Source organism: Mus caroli, unplaced genomic scaffold (genome assembly GCF_978045245.1).
Source record: "Mus caroli unplaced genomic scaffold, Mus_caroli_1 scaffold_15, whole genome shotgun sequence".
Lineage (NCBI taxonomy): Eukaryota > Metazoa > Chordata > Mammalia > Rodentia > Muridae > Mus > Mus caroli.
The window spans coordinates 110,049,521-110,061,879 of NW_028227270.1; the positions used below are offsets into that span (position 1 = coordinate 110,049,521).

General features: G+C 40.1%; 1 pseudogene; it reads right to left on the reverse strand.

Moving 5' to 3' along the window:
* Positions 1–400: 400 nt before the first annotated feature.
* LOC147001073 (high mobility group protein B1 pseudogene) lies at positions 401–10,007 on the reverse strand (annotated as a pseudogene).
* Between the last annotated feature and the right edge of the window lie 2,352 nt (positions 10,008–12,359).

Genomic DNA, 12,359 nt, shown 5'->3' on the forward strand with positions numbered 1-12,359 from the left:
TTATCTTCGTATAAGCTGCATCAGAGACAACTGAAGATGAAAAAGTAAAACCAAAAGAAAAAAAACAACCAAACTATTGTCCCCACATATAACTAATTTGTGCTGTGCACCAACAAGAACCTGCTTTAAATTTCCATGTCAATTTACAACCCCCAGACTGTACCAGGCAAGGTTAGTGGCTATTGAAAATACCACCAGGACAGGGCTATCTAAAGACACATTCGGTAGTGTGTTAACTATACAAAAAAAAAAAAAACCAAAAAACAAAAAAACACTGTAAAGTTTAAAAACAAATCTTACACAGCCTTACATTTCAATTTTTTTCTTTAAAAGGAGTGAGTCGTGTACAGGGGGGGTTAAATGCTTTATAGACAAGAAAAGAAACTGCGCTAGAACCAACTTATTCATCATCTTCCTCGTCTTCCTCATCTTCCTCATCTTCCTCATCTTCTTCATCCTCCTCCTCATCTTCCTCTTCCTTCTTTTTCTTGCTCTTTTCAGCCTTGACCACCCCCTTTTTCGCTGCATCAGGTTTTCCTTTAGCTCTGTAGTCAACAACATCCTTCTCATACTTCTCCTTCAGCTTGGCAGCCTTTTCCTCATAGGGCTGCTTGTCATCTGCTGCAGTGTTGTTCCACATCTCTCCTAGTTTCTTTGCATCATCACCAATGGATAAGCCAGGATGCTCACCTTTGATTTTGGGGCGGTACTCAGAACAGAACAAAAAGAAGGCTGAAGGAGGCCTCTTGGGTGCATTGGGGTCCTTGAACTTCTTTTTGGTCTCCCCTTTGGGGGGGATGTAGGTTTTCATTTCTCTTTCATAACGAGCCTTGTCAGCCTTTGCCATATCTTCAAATTTCCCCTTTTCTTTAGCAGACATGGTTTTCCACCTCTCTGAGCACTTCTTGGAGAACTCTGAGAAGTTGACAGAAGCATCCCGGTGCTTCTTCTTGTGCTCCTCCCAGCAGGTTTGCACAAAGAATGCATATGAGGACATTTTGCCTCTCGGCTTCTTAGGATCTCCTTTGCCCGTGTTTAGTTGATTTTCCTCTGCGAGGCACAGAGTCACCCAGTGCCCATCCAGCTCAAGCTTGCCCTGGTGCTGTCTCTATGGAGCTCAATGTACTGCAATTCCTGTTTAATTCTTAACCTATTACCATTTAGTTTCTAATCCTTGCCCTTCAGAGAGACAACTACACTAAGGTCCTCATTAATAATTGAATCACCAAAGACACAAAAGCCAATGTTGTTTATTGCTTTCCTACCAGATTTCTCAGTATGCCTAGTGTCCTTACCAACCCTTGTCCTTCAGGATCTGTGCTTGGTGATCTCCGTGACCCTACAGCCTTCCGATTCTCTGTGGAAACGCTCAGCTCTACTCTGAGTATATCTTCTCTTCTGTTTCTGAACTAGGATATTTCCTGGGATTCCGCTGACACAATACCTCAGTGGAAACAGACTTACCTAATATTCCACATGGCACCCATGGATTAAAAGAATATTTCAGAATGTTCTTCACTCTCCTGAGCTTGGCTATCACATGCATATTGAGAATCCATCTGTATGACAACTACACTTTACCTCAAGAGTTCTGTTTCCAAACACTTAGTGCATTATTCCATAAACAAAAATGCTGTTCTTTAATGCCTGTAAACCCAGCACTTGGTTGTCACTATGTAGGTCTGCTCGCACATGGGATCCTCTGTACTCCAACTTCCATACCCCAAGAGCTCAAAATACAGAAGTGTATGACCACCAGCTTTATGCATATTTTTGGCAGCCAATGCATACTTATTTGTTCATCAAAGTTCATCTTTGCTGTCCCCATGGTGGACAACAACCAGGGGAAAGTCAGATGGGGCAAAGCATATCCTTAGCTTAGTCGTCCATCACAAACTGCCATGACTATATCTCATCGCCTTCCATAACACAAGAGTTGACTAGGTTGTAATTGGTGTCAATTCTCCATCATTGCTTGCTTTTAAGGCTAAAACAACTCCTAGCAGGCAGGCAATCCCTCTCCATCCCTACTTTATACAATGGCTGACTATTTTACTCTTAGCCTGAAACCCTGAGCTCCCTCTCTGTGATCCTCTATGAGCTACAAAAAGAGCTACAAAGCCCGCTCCTGGCAATCAGAACACAGCAAGTTCAGAAGCTCAGCATTATCTACCTTGTTAACTACAATCAGTATTGACTTTCTGTTACAAGCACTCTGATCTAGAAGTGAAGAGGAGGCTTTAGCTTGCTACATACAGCCCTTTATACTGCAATGTTCTCAAGCCCACGATCCTCCCATGATCCTCTTTACCTCTCATGGTCTTCCTTCTGTCTTCCTCAGTGCCATCTTATGTCTGAAAAGATTAGAAGACAGAGTCAACATACCCTAGAAGCTCTTCTTTATGGCTAGTCACTTCAAACAGCTCCCATTATACCCGTTGGGTCCTGAAGCCATTTTCAGTATTCCTTAAACATTCCAGTTTTTTTTTTTTGACTCACTCTCCTAATAATTAATCTCTATGGCAATCATTTTATTTTAACCAGAAGGATTTGGATTTCTTCTGTTCTTGGCAATCAGTGTTTCTAGAGGCTCTCTGACAATTAACATTATATCATTTCTTCTGCAAACATCCCTTTGAGTCAAGGATCTAGAAGTTACTTGAACAAGTCAACCAGTTGTGAATGGGGAAATAGGATATTTGAAATCCAGTGTGTAACTAAAGACGTAGCTATTCCCTACTCGCATCCCTCCCCCATTCCTAAGCAGAACTTCTGGATTGATCTGTTCATCAGTGTGTCTAAGGATAAAGCCTGACACTGCTGACATCCACCAAACATTTATCTAGTGAGTGAATGTGTTAGGACACCTCCTCCAATTTCACTCCACTGTAACATTTACAGGCCATTGAAGGAAAAATAGGGACAAAAATGTCTTTTCAGTAGGAGCAATTCTGAAAATTCATCTGCTCCAATTTGGTCAGTTTCATACCAAGAAATTGATGCATTGAGTTAATTTTATTCTCCATTGATTCTATTTACTCCCTATCCTAAAATGTGGGGGCAGAAATATGCCACTGTATGACATGAAGAAGAAATCTCTGGGTGAAGAAATAAGTTCTGATCACTGGAAGGAGAGTGAACCAGAAGGAGTTTGGAGTACAACAGACAAGGAAAAGAAGGTCTGCTTCTGTCCAAAATTTTAGAATGGGTCCGGAAAGTAAAGGGGTAGAGTGGGAAGGAAAGAAAGGAGGGAGGGGAGGGAGAAATAAATGAAAAGGAAGGAGAGAGAGAGAAGGGAGAGGAAGACGGGGAGAGGGAGGAGAGAGAGAGAGAGAGAGAGAGAGGGGAAGAGGGGAAGGGAAAAAGAGAGGGGGAGAGGGGAAGGAGGAGGAGAAGACAAATGTAGGAGGCAAGGACTCAGCCTGATGTCTTTAAGGATAAGTTTCTCTTACACAAAGCTTACAGGAAGTGAAAGAGAACTCAGTCTGTGTAAGAATGGTGTGGGTGACTTTTCAGGCCAACAGTGCGTATGAATCGTGAAGCAGTGTGCCTTAACTAAGTGCAGGGAGTTCAGATAAGGAATTGATTTCGTGTGCTGTGTATTTTGCTTTATCTTCAGCTTGAAGGAAGTATAATTTTTGGCACGCATTAAAAGAAGACAAAATATATGTGGCCATCCAGGCTTACTGAAAGGACATTTGTTACCAAGCAGGCCCATTGCTTTGCAGAAAGTGCAGCTACGAGGGAATCAAGCTAATATTGTTTGGAAAGGGAGGTTGCTAGTGTCACTGAAGTCTCTAAGAGGATTTAAATACATATTTCCTCTTTGTATGTTGATTTTCATTCTAATTTATTCATTACAATTACTGAGGTGAGCAGACACTGATGTTAGTGTTTGCCTCCATTACCCCCTTACATCCTTCCCATGCACATGAGGATACACATACACACCAAGACCTGGTATGGTGACACACACCTATAACTTTCCAGGGGCTGAAGCAAGTGGATCTCAGCTTCAATACTAGCATAGGAAACAACATAACATAGGAAAAGACTGTCTCAAAAAAATAGCCATATTACTTGCCAAAGTAAGATAGAGGCATAAGTGTTCCATCACAAATCCTAAGCATCTACAGTCACCTCGGGGGCATGCTGGTCTCCTTTGCTGCTTTGACATAATTAAGTCGCAATTTCTGTCATGTGCTCCTCTTGTTCTACAGTGACTGTTAGAGTTCCTGCTATGATACCTGTGCATCCAGGAACAAAATAAACATAAAAACGAATTAGTGAGAGTAAGGTATAGGGTCTCTTCTTTACCTTGATGGTCTTCCTAGGCTATGTGTACATCTGTGGTGCTTCAGATCTCACCAACAGACCTGCTGGCAAAGAAGGGTGATTTTTTATTGTTCAGAATAGAAGTGGTTCTGTATGCAACAAGGACAAATATTATATATATATATATATATATATATATATATATATATATATATATAATAAAATGTCAGAAATTGGGTTTGGGGAGCCCAATCCCCATACAAAAAGGCCAGTTATGGTGACAACGGTCTATAATCCCAGGGCTCGAAAAAATGAGACAGGAGGATTACTGGGAATTCTGATAAGTCAGCCTACTGGTACACATTTTTGCAGGTGTACCTGTACATGTATGTGAACACACACACAAATTAAACTCCTTCTACATCTTCTCCTTGTTATAGAGATTAATGGATCGTGTATCTTGAAGTAATGTCTCCTTATACATAACCATAGTAATTTTATTTATTCTTTCTGTAGTTAACTACACATACATCCCTGCCCCATCAGCCTATTTATAAAATAGATTAATCTGTATGCTGAGCATGACCACACCATACATAGCTATACAGTTTCACAGGATTCTAACCTAAGACTGTAGGATGAGCAGATTCCAATAAGTGTGTTTTTGTCCTTGTGAAGTGTGTGAGCTTTGCAAACCCCAACTAAATAGTACACACATGTAAAATTCATGTATATAATATATATTATATAATAATATCATTATATGATAATGTATCAGTAATTGTCATTATATAATAATTATAAATATTATATAATAATATATAATAATAATATATCATTATATAGTTATATAATAATATCATTCTAGAAGCACACATATAGGACTAGATAGCAAGCTAGGGTTATGGAAAAAATCTGATTTGTATAAAACAGAAGGCAGCCATGACCACAATAACCAACAAGTATTGTCACAGCTGTTTTCAGTCTTTCTATATAAATACAACCCTCATTTTAAACTGCTCTTGAACTTGTTGAAAATATATTTTTAAATATAACTCTAGGGTCTAAGAGATGCATCAGATGTTCAGAACAGTGGCTGTTCTTGCAGAAGACCTTGATTCTATTCCCAACACTCACATGGTGGTTCACAACTATCTGTAACTCTAGCTCTGTAAGGTCTGAAACCTTCCTCTGGCCTCTGTAGATATCAGGCATGTACAAGGTGCACAGACATGCCTTCAGCTAAAACACCCATAAACATAAATTAAAATAAAAAAGTAACTATAACAATATCAGTAACTGTAATTACCTGAATCATTACCTGCTATTGACAAATAAAAATTACAGATATCTTAAAACGTGACCCTGGCTTGGTGGCACCACATACCTGTGATATCAGCACTTGTGAGGTGGAAGCAGGATTATCAGGAGGTCACCTTTGGCTATGAAGCAAATTTGAAGCCAGGGTGAAATACAGGAAAGCCTGTCAGAGAGGGAAAAGAGGAGGGAAGGGGAAGGGAGGGGAGGAGAGTTGAAGGGAGGGGAGGGAAAGGAGGGAGGGAGGAAGAGAAGAGAGGGAGAGAGGGAGGGAGAGAGGGATAGAGAGAGGGAGAGAGAGAGAGAGGGAGGAGGGGGAGGGAGAGAGAGAGAGAGAGAGCAACAAGTTAAATTAAAATAGGTATGGGCTGCCTTCAAACTGTGACCTTGATTTAGGGAGCAAACTCTGAAAGAAGAGAATCTCACACCTAGGCAATCTTGGCAGGATGAACACCTTTCCTCTGGGGACACTTTCACTTTACAGGTGAAAATGACATTTTTAGCATGATCCACATGATGCAAAGCAGTAAGGGCATTAACTGATATATTTAATGACATGTAATTAACTCTTAATGATAACCACTAGTAATTCATCAGGGAAGCAAGAGTGATATAAATGGTTATGTATAGTTGTTTAATTAATTATAGGCTATGCTAACAAGGACATACAATCTCCACCTCCTCTCTCTGTCCAGGGTGTGTGTGTGCCCTCTGTGTGTGCATGTGAGAGAAAAAAAGAAGGGGAGGGAGGGAGAGGGAGAGAGAGAATGTGTGTGTGCGCGTGAGTGCATGAGCGGGGGGGAGGGGGCGTATGTGTGCATGCACACATGTGGAAGTCATTCTTGACCATCATTCATCAAATGTTTTCCTTCCTCCTTATTTTCTTTTAAATAAAAACTATTTTATTGTAAACTCACAAATAAAAGTAGCACATGGTTCGATTAAGGCAGCAAATAAAACAAATACTGGCCCACTCCAAAGCATACATGTGAGTAAGCGTTTTAGTACTTACAAAGTCCATTCTGAAGCCAGTAGCTTCACTTAGGATTTTATACTATTAGTGTCAGTTTACGATTACAATGGCGTGTACACTAGAAAAACAATTAGCTTTATATTCTCCTTCAAAACTTGGGACTTCTTTTGCTTACATTCAATCTACAGGCTAAGATCTATATTTGAAGGAGAAGATGCATTTTTGGCTGTTTCTCTTCCTCCCTTCCTTCCTTCCTTCCTTCTTTCCTTCCTTCCTTCCTTCCTTCCAAGTTTGGTTTACCTTGCTTACAGTTAGGCTTTCACAGTCTAGCCACTTTCCTGCATATTTCATAATTTCATTTCCCCATCTTGTCCTTTTAAACAAAGTCTTTCCCTGAAACTAACTTGCCAATTTGGCTAGGCTGGCTAGTCAACGTGCCCCAGGAATTCACCTGTCTTCACTACCCTAGCTCCACCATAGGAGATTTAAATTTTTTAAATTTGTCTTCTTAATTGTTTCTTTTTTCATTCATTCATTCATTCATTCACTCACTTCACTTATTTAGTGTGTGAGAGTGTGGTGTACGCGTGCACACGCACGTGTGTGCGCCACAGGGGCATGGTTGCTTGCAGAAGCCAGACAATATCACTGGATCCCCTGGAGCTAGAATTCTATTGGTTGCTAGCCACCCAACAGGAGTGCTTGGACCTGAACTCAGGCCCTCTGGAAACATGTCAAACCCTCTTAAGAGCTGTACCAACTCTCCTGCCCCCCATTCCTCTTAAAAAGGGTTCTAAACTTAGGTTCTCTTGAAAGAACATCTGGAATTCTAACAAACAAGCCATCTCCCCAGCCCCCAATTTCTACATTACTGACTTCCTACTTCGGCTATTTCTGTGTCTGTTTCATGCCTGCCCCCTCCCCATGTTCTAGAGCATATACTTTCCTCTTATGGTATAGCAAGGGAGAGATTCTTGAGTTCAAATTACACCACAAACAATACAAGGTAAATGACACATGTGCTTTTCAAATGTTATTACAGTAATTGATTTATAACAAGAATAATAAAGAGCCTTAAGTTTAATAAAGTAATAATAAAGTTTAATAAAGTAATAATAAAGAGGCTTGGTTTCTTAAGAACTGCTGGCCTGCTGCTGGAATGGCTTTATTTCTAAGGAGAAAGACCCGGTGTATGATTTTTAAAATGGTGGAAAACTGAGTGTGAAACCACCTACTGCTCTCTCCTCATGTCTTCATGTCTGTCACATTCAACAAAATGGCCATGGTTTCAGAGATCTAATTTTCTCCTTGACAAGATGAATTACTGATGTTAGAGATTAAAATAAAATTCTTCCTGTGACACATGTGCAGGACAGAAGGAAGGAAGGAAGGAAGGAAGGAAGGAAGGAAGGAAGGAAGGAAGGAAGGAAGGGAGGGAGGGAGGGAGGGAGGGAGGGAGGGAGGGAGGGAAGGGAGGGAGGGAGGAAGAAAGGAAGGAAGAAAGCGAGGAAGGAACCAAGCAAGCAAGCAAGGACAGAAGAAAGAATGGTAATTTTTTTCAAACTTAAATCATTCAGGACCTCTGAATGTTCTAGGACAAGGAGAACTATTTAGAAACATCCAAGGATTACTTTAAAGTTGGTGGATACAAGGACTGGGTTGAGAGAGAGCTCAGCACCTAAAGTGTTTGCAAGGAGTGCAGGGACCTGAGTTTAGATACTTAGTACCCAAATAAAGCAACATCGCTGTAGCGCATGCCCGTAATCCAGGTGATACCAGAAGATGGAGACTGACAGCATCCCAAGGACCTGCATGACAAGCCAATGTTACCTAATAAGTGACTTCCAGGGTGAGTTAGAGACTTGCCCCCAAAAGTAAGGTAGAGGAGAACAATGACATAGGGTTCCTGACATTGTCCTCTGGCCAGACACACAAGTAAGCACACACACACACACACACACACACACACACACACACTATAAGTAAAACTTACAAAGGAAATAAAATACGTAAGAAAAAGTTTGAAGAAAATAAATATATTACCATTATTCTGGTTTTGCTTGGGTTATCTCACTTAGGGAATAAAAGTGTATTCTGTTGAAGACAGATGTTTAAAGTTACCACCTAGAGGCTAGAAGGGTGGGTCTGTGGCTAAGAGCCCTGGCTACTTTTACAGATGACTTGGGTGTGATTACCATCGCCTACATGATGGTCCACAGCCATCTATAACTCTAATTCAGCACAACACTGTGTGCACTTTGATAAGCACTCAGAGCAAAGTACACTATAGATGATCATCAACTCACTAGGCAGGACTCAATGAGAAACACGTGGACTCTAGACCAGTGTGAAAACCAATGCCTTGAAATGTTCAGCATTGCATGGTAGGACTTTCACACAGCCATTTATTCATAATTCAATGTGTTTATAATGAGCCTAGGCTCCACTTAAATGATAAACTGGTAAGGTGGGTAATTCTCATTCATCTCCCTCCCTCCTTCCCCACTCAGGTCTCTTGTAGCCCAGACTATCATTACTTGATTCATAGCCAAGGGTAACCTTGAATTTATCTCCTGACTTATTTCCTAAATGTACCACCATACCCAATTTGTGAAGTACTGGGAATGGAACCCAGGACTTTGTGCACTCTAGGAAAGCTCTCTAGCAAGTAGGCTACATCCCCAGCCCATAGCATCTCCATTTGTCCTTTCAACAGTCATTTATGTTTAATGTGATTAATAATGCAGCTGGGTTTTAAGTTAACATCTAATTACTGTTTCCTGTTTGCCCCATTTAATCCTTTGGATGGGGATTAAACTCAAGACCTCACACAAGCTAGGCAAGCTTTCTTGCCAATATCAAGACAAGGTCACACTAAGTTACCCAACTAGGTCAAGAACTCACTCTGTAGCTCATGTTGATCTTGAATCTGCAATAATTCTACTGGGCTTGCAGAGCAGCTGGGATTATTGACCTGTGTTCCTGGGCCTGGTCTCATTTCTTCTTTGTGTGTGCATTTCCTCATTCTTGCCTTCTTTGGATAAGCATAGTTTAAAGTTCTATCATCATTTCTCTCTTGAATTTTATTGTACCTTTTTGTATTATTTCCCCACTGGTAATGTCAACAAAAACAACAAACCACAGCTATGTTCTGCATACCTGAAAATATCTCAAATGCAAAGGACTCATATTTACTCTTTTCCACCATGTGACACTGTTGCTCTATATTTGATTTCATAGGCATATGAGTTCCTTGTGTGTGGAAGCCTGGGGCTCCACCTTCTCAATTGTCTTCCTTTGTGACTACATATTTTTTGAGATGAAGTCTTTGGTTGAACCATAAGCTTACCTCAACTGCTGTCCGGGAAGCTCTCAAGGTCTGCTTTTCTGCCTCGTCATCCCTATCACTGAGATTATAGCTGTAAGTCACTTTTAAACACATGCTGGGGGTTGAACTTCACACTGTGGCCACAAGCACTTTACTGAGTGAGCCATTTTCTCAGCCCCAAGAAACCCCTGTCAATACTCTTATATTTAGCTCCTCTGGAACCCATGCCCATGTTTATACTTCTGTGGTTCAAACTCAATTATTCTCTATGACTTTGAGAAAAGTCCTTCACTAGATTGTATTAGTAGCTGTCTGCTGACACCAAATTTTAAATTACCTCCAATGGTTATTGGATTCTAGTTTGATAGTTTTTGTATGTCTGTTTGATTCAGGACTTAAATACACCAGTCATGTTCTGCCTGCTAGGACTTTTCTGTTGAAATCATTGTCTGTTCATGTTCTTTTAGATATGTTTCTTTTACTTCTTGACTGCATTAAAAATATTTCCCAACTTTGTTTTTCATCAAGTGGGTTCTCAAGGACCCAGCAGTGATTTTCTTTCATTAAGGTCCACTGAGCTTGAATTTTTTTTGGTTGGTATCTTCCATCAGATATGCAAAGTTCCTGGCCATTACTTCATAAAATATTACATCTGGTCCTCTCAATCTGAACATTCTATGCTCTCTGGATATTGTGGGCTGAAACTTACTTGAAACTGCTAGTCTTATCTGCCACTGTTCCAAAGTATCAGCTCAATAAACTTTCATCTATCCTTTTTTTGTTCACTGTGGCAGAAGTACTCCCAGGATCATAAACATTAGGTAAGTGTTCCTCCACTGACCTATATCCCCACCCCCTCATTCTTCCATTATTATATTCTAATATATCATGGAATGTTCTCACTTTGATTTTTTCCACTTTCAGGACAGTAAATATCAATTAAATTTCTTCAAATGGACTTATTTACTCTTTCTAGAAATGTAAATCATTCTTCTCCTTCATTTTTTTACTAACTTTGTGACATAAATGATCTTCCCTGCATCTTCACATGTCTGGTAAAATTTTTTCTAAGATTTATTTTCATTTATGTGTGTGTGTGTGTGTGTGTGTGTGTGTGTGTGTGTATACACAGGTGTGTGGGTGCCTATGAAGACCAGAAGATGGCATCAGATCCCCTGGAGGTGGGGTTAACAAGCAGTAGAGAGAGTTGAACAATGTAGGTGATGGAAACCAATGTTAGGACCTCTGGAAGAGAAGAAAGTGGTCCTAACCATTGAGCCATCTCTCCAGCCCTAAGTCTAGTGCTGCAGGGTGCAGTTGTAGAGAGTCTAGCTTATAGTTTCTTTTTCTAATGAACTCCCAGAGGTGTGTTCTAGCCAGTGGCATTATTGATGACCACGGTGACCTTTCAAAGACCCCCTAGTCCAAATGTCTTTATACATATCTATCTCACATGTGTTCTTTATAGCCAGCAACCACACATCGGAGAAGCTGCTTTTACCTAGGAAGTTTTAAGAAGATGTCTAAGGTGTTCACCAAAGTCTTTCCATTCTGGAAGGACCCAGATTCAAATATTTCCTTTAAAGGCATGTTCTAAAGAAACTCCACATAGATCTCAGCCTCTCTGCCCCTACACTCCATCTACCCTCCAGAAACACAGGCCTTGGTGCATGTGAAGATCTCAGCCTCCTTGCCAACTACCAGCTCTCTTGTCACATGTTTCTACCCAGTAAACTGGCCTGATCCTGCTGAGCTTTCACCTCTCTGTATTTTTTTTTCTATTTAAGGAAAATATGTTTCATAAAGAAAAAAATAGGAATATGCTCATTCAATGTAACCTCAATACCCTAAATTTCAATCTTCCATTGGCCATGCTTTATGCCTAAATGTATTATTTTATATTGTCTTCACAGAGTTTTGTAGCTATCTTACAGCAGAAAGATAAGTATTCGATTAGCTACTTTTATTATTTATAACCAGAGGGTTCCCCTTAGTAACTGAATCTTATAATTTTACTCTATGGGTTTTTTTTAGACAGTAAATATCTAGGATGTGTTCAATGTATACAGAATATCAAAATATATTTCATCCTCATTTGATCTGCCTTCTTTCAGATCAGTATCTAAGGGTAGATATTCATGGGTGTCTTGCTTTTGACCTGTTACAAATTAGCATTGACCTTAGTCCAGCTCATTTTTAAATCTAGTAAATACACTTTACACATTCCTCTGAAGTGCCATTGAACAGTAGGTCATCTGAACAAAAAGTCAACAAACTCAGAAACAAATTTCGTACTTGAATCAAACATAATCTACTTAACAAGAAACTCAGGGCAATTCTATCCGAACTGTTAGTCTTTAGTTTATTCAACAAAAACATTACATTTTCATTTATCATGTTCATAGAGAACGGGAAGAGTGCTTAGGATAACACACACATGTCACTTATGCATGTATCTGAGCAGAG